The sequence below is a fragment of the Symsagittifera roscoffensis genome, chromosome 1, assembly GCF_963678635.1.
Source record: "Symsagittifera roscoffensis chromosome 1, txSymRosc1.1, whole genome shotgun sequence".
In the NCBI taxonomy this organism is placed as follows: Eukaryota; Metazoa; Xenacoelomorpha; order Acoela; family Convolutidae; genus Symsagittifera; species Symsagittifera roscoffensis.
In genome coordinates, this window is record NC_087062.1 from 50,088,369 (window position 1) to 50,094,345 (window position 5,977).

At 33.8% G+C, this 5,977-nt stretch overlaps 1 non-coding gene across 1 annotated transcript; it reads right to left on the bottom strand.

The window, feature by feature from the left end:
• Positions 1-2,714: 2,714 nt before the first annotated feature.
• Positions 2,715-2,796, bottom strand: Trnas-gcu (transfer RNA serine (anticodon GCU)). Its single transcript has one exon. It is a non-coding gene; the product is annotated as a tRNA-Ser (tRNA).
• Between the last annotated feature and the right edge of the window lie 3,181 nt (positions 2,797-5,977).

A 5,977-nucleotide genomic window follows, 5' to 3' on the forward strand; every position in this document is an offset into this window, starting at 1 on the left:
GAAAGACTTGGCGTCTTGGTATTTGAAATGAAATGACGAATTTAGCACTCTAGTCCTAGAACAAGACTAGTTCAAATATCTTTTCCGACCAAATCGTTTCAAGTTTCAAGTTTTTCAGAGCAACCTGTTACAGCTTTCAAACTATCAGTGGAAGCGAAACAAAAATTTAAAGAATTTTTAATTTGGATCTGCTTACTTTTGAGAACGATGATTTTTTTTGTCAAAAAACTGGGCCAAAAAATTAACTAGATTTTTTTTCAAAATTCCATCACTTGAATGGTTTCAAAACGTATAACATTGGCCGACCGATTTTCTTCATGAATAAACTTAAATTTTTCAACTTAAGTTTAAAATAGGTCATTGTTTAATTGCTTGACTAGTCTGCTTAGATGAATTTGAACTGTTTGCGAGCCAATTCTATCTCCAAAAATTTGTGATTTAGTAAGTTTCCTTGTGAGTTTTTAACAAATTAGGTAATCCTCAATTGGTGTGCTTACCGAATTCAGTTCAGGTGTTTTTAAAAAATTAATCGACATAGATGTGCTTCGAACCCATGCAAGCAGAACGTTTTGACTTAGCAGACAAACCCCTTAACCACTCGGCCACCCTGTCTGATTAGAGGTCATTCAATGGTAAATTGAATCGAAACAATGAAAAACTGAAGCAAAGATGCTTCGCTTCAAATAGAATATTTTTTTTGTTCAAAACAAAGAAAACCTATCAAATCAAACCATTGTTCGATCAAAGACAGACTTGACTTCTGTGTATTTGAATATTAATGAAGAATTTTGCACTCTAGTCTTAGTACAAGACTAGTTCGAATAGTTTTTCAGATCAGCTCGTTCCGCTGAAATTTCAAGTTTTTAAAAGCAACCTGTTACAGCTTTCAAACTATCAAAGGAAGCGAAACAGAAATTCAAGGAAAACCTGATTTTGATTTGCTTCCATTGAAAAACGATAACTTTGTTGTGGAAAAACTCGCCCAAAAAAACCTGAAGTTTATCAAAATTCCATTGCTTGAATTGCTTTAATACACAAACATATAAGATTGGCAAACCGATTTTCTTCATTACTAAACTTGAATTTTTTCAACTTATAATTGCTTGACTTTTCTGCTTAGACAATTTGAAAAGGTTGCGAGCCAAATTTATCCCTAGAATTTTGTAATTTAGTAAATTTCCCGGTGAGTTATTAACAATTTAGGTAAACATCAATTGTTGTGCTTACCGAAATCAGTTGAGGTGTTTTTAAAAACTAATCGAAAGAGATGGGATTCAAACCCACGCACACAGACTGTATTGGATGAGCAGTCCACAGCCTTAACCACTCGGCCACTCTGTCTGACCAGAGTTCATTAGTTTGTTACTGAATCGAACCAATAAAGTTTTAAAGCAAAGATGCTCCGCTTCAAATAGGATGTTTTTTTTTGCTCAAAACAAAAAAAAACGTCAAATCAAACCATTGTTCGATCAAAGATAGACTTGAGGTCTGTGTATTTGAAATGTAATGACGAATTAAGCACTCTAGTCCTAGAACAAGACTAGTTCAAGTAGTTTTTCAGACCAAATCGTTTCGCTGAAATTTCAGTTTTTCGAAGCAACCTGTTACATCTTTCAAACTATCAGAGGAAGCGAAACAAAAAATTAAGGAATTTTAAATTTGATCTGCTTCCATTTAAAAACTATATTTTTTTAATGAAAAAATTGGGCCAAAAAAGTAACTTGAAGTTTTTTAAAATTCCATTACATGAATGGTTTCAAAAGAAAAACGTATAACATTGGCCGACCGATTTTTTTTGAATGAACTTAAACTTTTTCAACGTTTAATTGCTTCAATTTTCTGCTTAGACGAAAATGAAACGTTTGCGAGCCAATTTTATCTCGGAATTTTGTAATTTAGTAAATTTCTCGGTGAGTTATTAACAATTTAGGTAAACATCAATTGTTGTGCTTACCGAAATCAGTTGAGGTGTTTTTAAAAACTAATCGAAAGAGATGGGATTCAAACCCACGCACACAGACTGTATTGGATGAGCAGTCCACAGCCTTAACCACTCGGCCACTCTGTCTGACCAGAGTTCATTAGTTTCTTACTGAATCGAACCAATAAAGTTTTAAAGCAAAGATGCTCCGCTTCAAATAGGATGTTTTTTTTTTGCTCAAAACAAAAAAAAAACGTCAAATCAAACCATTGTTCGATCAAAGATAGACTTGAGGTCTGTGTATTTGAAATGTAATGACGAATTAAGCACTCTAGTCCTAGAACAAGACTAGTTCAAGTAGTTTTTCAGACCAAATCGTTTCGCTGAAATTTCAGTTTTTCGAAGCAACCTGTTACATCTTTCAAACTATCAGAGGAAGCGAAACAAAAAACTAAGGAATTTTAATTTTGATCTGCTTCCATTTAAAAACTATATTTTTTAATGAAAAATTTGGGCCAAAAAAGTAACTTGAAGTTTTTTAAAATTCCATTACATGAATGGTTTCAAAAGAAAAACGTATAACATTGGCCGACCGATTTTTTTTGAATGAACTTAAACTTTTTCAACGTTTAATTGCTTCAATTTTCTGCTTAGACGAAAATGAAACGTTTGCGAGCCAATTTTATCTCGGAATTTTGTAATTTAGTAAATTTCTCGGTGAGTTTTTATCAAATTAGGTAAACATCATTTGTTGTGCTTACCGAATTCAGTTCAGGTGTTTTTAAAAGCTAATCGACAGAGATGGGATTCAAACCCACGCACGCAAACTGCATTGGATGAGCAGTCCAACGCCTTAACCACTCGGCCACCTTGTCTGACCAGAGTTCAGTCGTTTATTAATTGAATCGAACCAATAAAAGTTTAAAGCAAAGATGATCCGCTTCACATAGAATAATTATTAGCTCAGAACAAAAAACGTATCAAATCAAGCCATTGTTCGATCAAAACTAGACTTGACGTTGGGTATATGAATTGTATTGATGAAATAAGCTCACTAGTCTTAGAACAGGACTAGTGCAAATCTTTTTATAGAACAATTCTTTTCGCTAAAAATTCCAGTTTTTCTTAGCCACCTGTTAGAGGTTCGAAACTATCAAACGATGCGAAACAAAAAATTGAGGAGAACCTAATTTTATATTGCTTCCATTGGAAAACGATAACTTTTTTGTGGAAAAACTTGGCCAAAAAAACCTGAAAAAGTAACTTGAAATTTTTCAAAACTCCATCGCTTGAATGGTTTTATTAGAAAAACGTGAAACATTGGCCAACCGAAATTTTTCATGCATAAACTTAAACTTTTTCAACGGTTTATTGCATGAATATTCTGCTTAGACAAAATTGAAAAATTTGTGAGCTAATTTTTTCTCTTGATTTTTGTGATTTAGTAAATTTTCTGGTGTGTTATTAACAAATTAGGTAAACATCAATTGTTGTTTTTACCGAATTCAGTTCGGTGTTTTCAAGCACTAATCGACAGAGATGGGATTTAAACTCACGCACGCAGACTGTCTTGGAAGAGCAGTCCAATACCTTAAGCACTCGGCCACCCTGTCTGATCAGTTAAACAATAAAAAAATGAAGCAAAGATGCTCTGCTTCAAATTGAATTTTTTTTTGCTCAAAACAAAAAAACTATCAAATCAAACCATTGTTCGATCAAAGATAGACTTGACGTCCTGGTATTTGAAATGTAATGACGAATTTAGCTTTCTAGTCCTAGAACAAGATTAGTTCAAATAGTTTTTCTGACCAACTCTTTTCGCTGAAATTTCAAGATTTTCAAAGCAACCCGTTACAGCTTTCAAACTATCAGTGGAAGCGAAACAAAAAATTAACGAATTGCAAACCCACGCAAGAGATGGGATTCAAACCCACGCACGCAGACTGTATTGGATGAGCAGTCCTTTGCCTTAACCACTCGGCCACCCTGTATGACTAGAGTTCATTCGTTTGTTACTGAATCGAACCAATAAAATTTTAAAGCGAAGATGCACCACTTCAAATAGAATGATTTTTTTGCTCAAAACAGAAAAACCTATCAAATCAAACCATTGTTCGATCAAAAATAAACTTGAGGTCTGTGTGTTTGAAATGTAATGACGAGTTTAGCACTCTACAACCTGTTAAAGCTTTCAAACTATCAAAGGAAGCGAAACAAAAATTTAAGGAAAACTTATTTCTGAATTGCCTCCATTGAAAAACGATATTTTTTGTGAAAAAACTCGGCAAAAAAAACCTGAAGTTTTTCAAAAATCCATTGCTTGAATGGCTTCAATAGAAAAACGCATATTTTTGGCCAACCGATTTTCTTCATGAATACATTTAAGTTTTTTCAACGTATAATTGCTAGACAAATTCCAAAAGTTTGCGAGCCGCCTCTATCTCTAGAATTTTTTGATCTAGTAAGTTTCTCGGTGAGTTATTAACAAATTAGTAAACATCAGTTATTTTGCTTACCAAAATCAGTTCAGGTGTTTTCTAAACTAATCTGATGGTCACCTAATTTGTTAATAACTCACCGGGAAAATTTGTAGATCAAAAACTTAAGTTTATTCATGAAGAAGTTCGTTTGGCCAATAATATGCTTTTTCTATTGAAGCCATTCAAGCAATAGAATTTTGAAAAACTTCAATTTTTTTTTCGCCGATTTTTTTCACAGAAAACATCGTTTTTCAATGCGGGCAATTCAAAACTAGGTTCTCCTTAAATTTTTGTTTCGCTTCCTTTGATAGTTTGAAAGCTGTAACAGGTTGTAGAGTGCTAAACTCGTCAGTACATTTCAAATACACAGACCTCAAATACAAATCTATCTTTGATCGAACAATGGTTTGATTTGAAAAGTTTTTTTTGTTTTGAGCAAAAAAAAATTATTCTATTTGAAGCGGAGCATCTTTCCTTAAAAATTTTATTGGTTCAATTCAGTAACAAACGAAGAAACACTGCTCAGACAGGGTGGCCCAGTGGTTAAGGCGTTGGATTGCTCATCCCATACAGTCTGCGTGCGTGGGTTTGAATCCATCTCGGTCGATTAGTTTTTAAAAACACGTGAGCTGATTCCGGTAAGCACAACAATTGATGTTTACCTATTTTGTTAATAACTCACCGGGAAATTAACTAAATCACAAATATCGGGAGATAAAATTGGCTCGCAAACTTTTCAAATTCGTCTAAGCAGAACAGTCAAGCAATTAAACGTTGAAAAAGTTTAAGTTTAATCATGAAGAAAATCGGTTGATCAATGTTATACTTTTGTCTATTAAAACCATTCAAGCAATGGAATTTTGAAAATATTCAGGTTTTTTTTTGGCCGAGTTTTTCCACAAAAAATTATCGTTTTTCAATGGAAGCAAACCAAAATTACGTTTTCCTTAAATTTTTGTTTCGCTCTCTTTGAAAGGACTGCTCATCCAATACAGTCTGCGTGCGTGGGTTTGAATCCCATCTCTTGCGTGGGTTTGCAATTTTTGAATTTTTTGTTTCGCTTCCACTGATTGTTTGAAAGCTGTAACGGGTTGCTTTGAAAATCTTGAAATTTCAGCGAAAAGAGTTGGTCTGAAATTGAACTAGTCTTGTTCTAGGACTAGAGTGCTAAGTTCGTCATTACATTTCAAATACCAGGACGTCAAGTCTATCTTTGATTGAACAATGGTTTGATTTGTTAAGTTTTTTTGAGCAAAAAAGTTTCCTATTTGAAGCGGAACACATTTACTTCAATACTTTATTGGTTCGATTCAATTAACAAACAAATCAACTCTGGTCAGACAGGGTGGCCTGATGGTTAAGGCGTTGGACTGCTCATCCAATACAGTCTGCATGCGTGGGTTTGAATCCCATATCTGTCTATTAGTTTTTAGAAACACCTGAACTGAATTCGGTGAGCACAACAATTGAAGTTTACCTAATCTTTTAATAACTCACCGGGAAAATGACTAAATTACAAAAATCTGGAGACAAACTTGGCTCGCAAACTTTTCAAGGTATTCTAAGAATAGTCAAC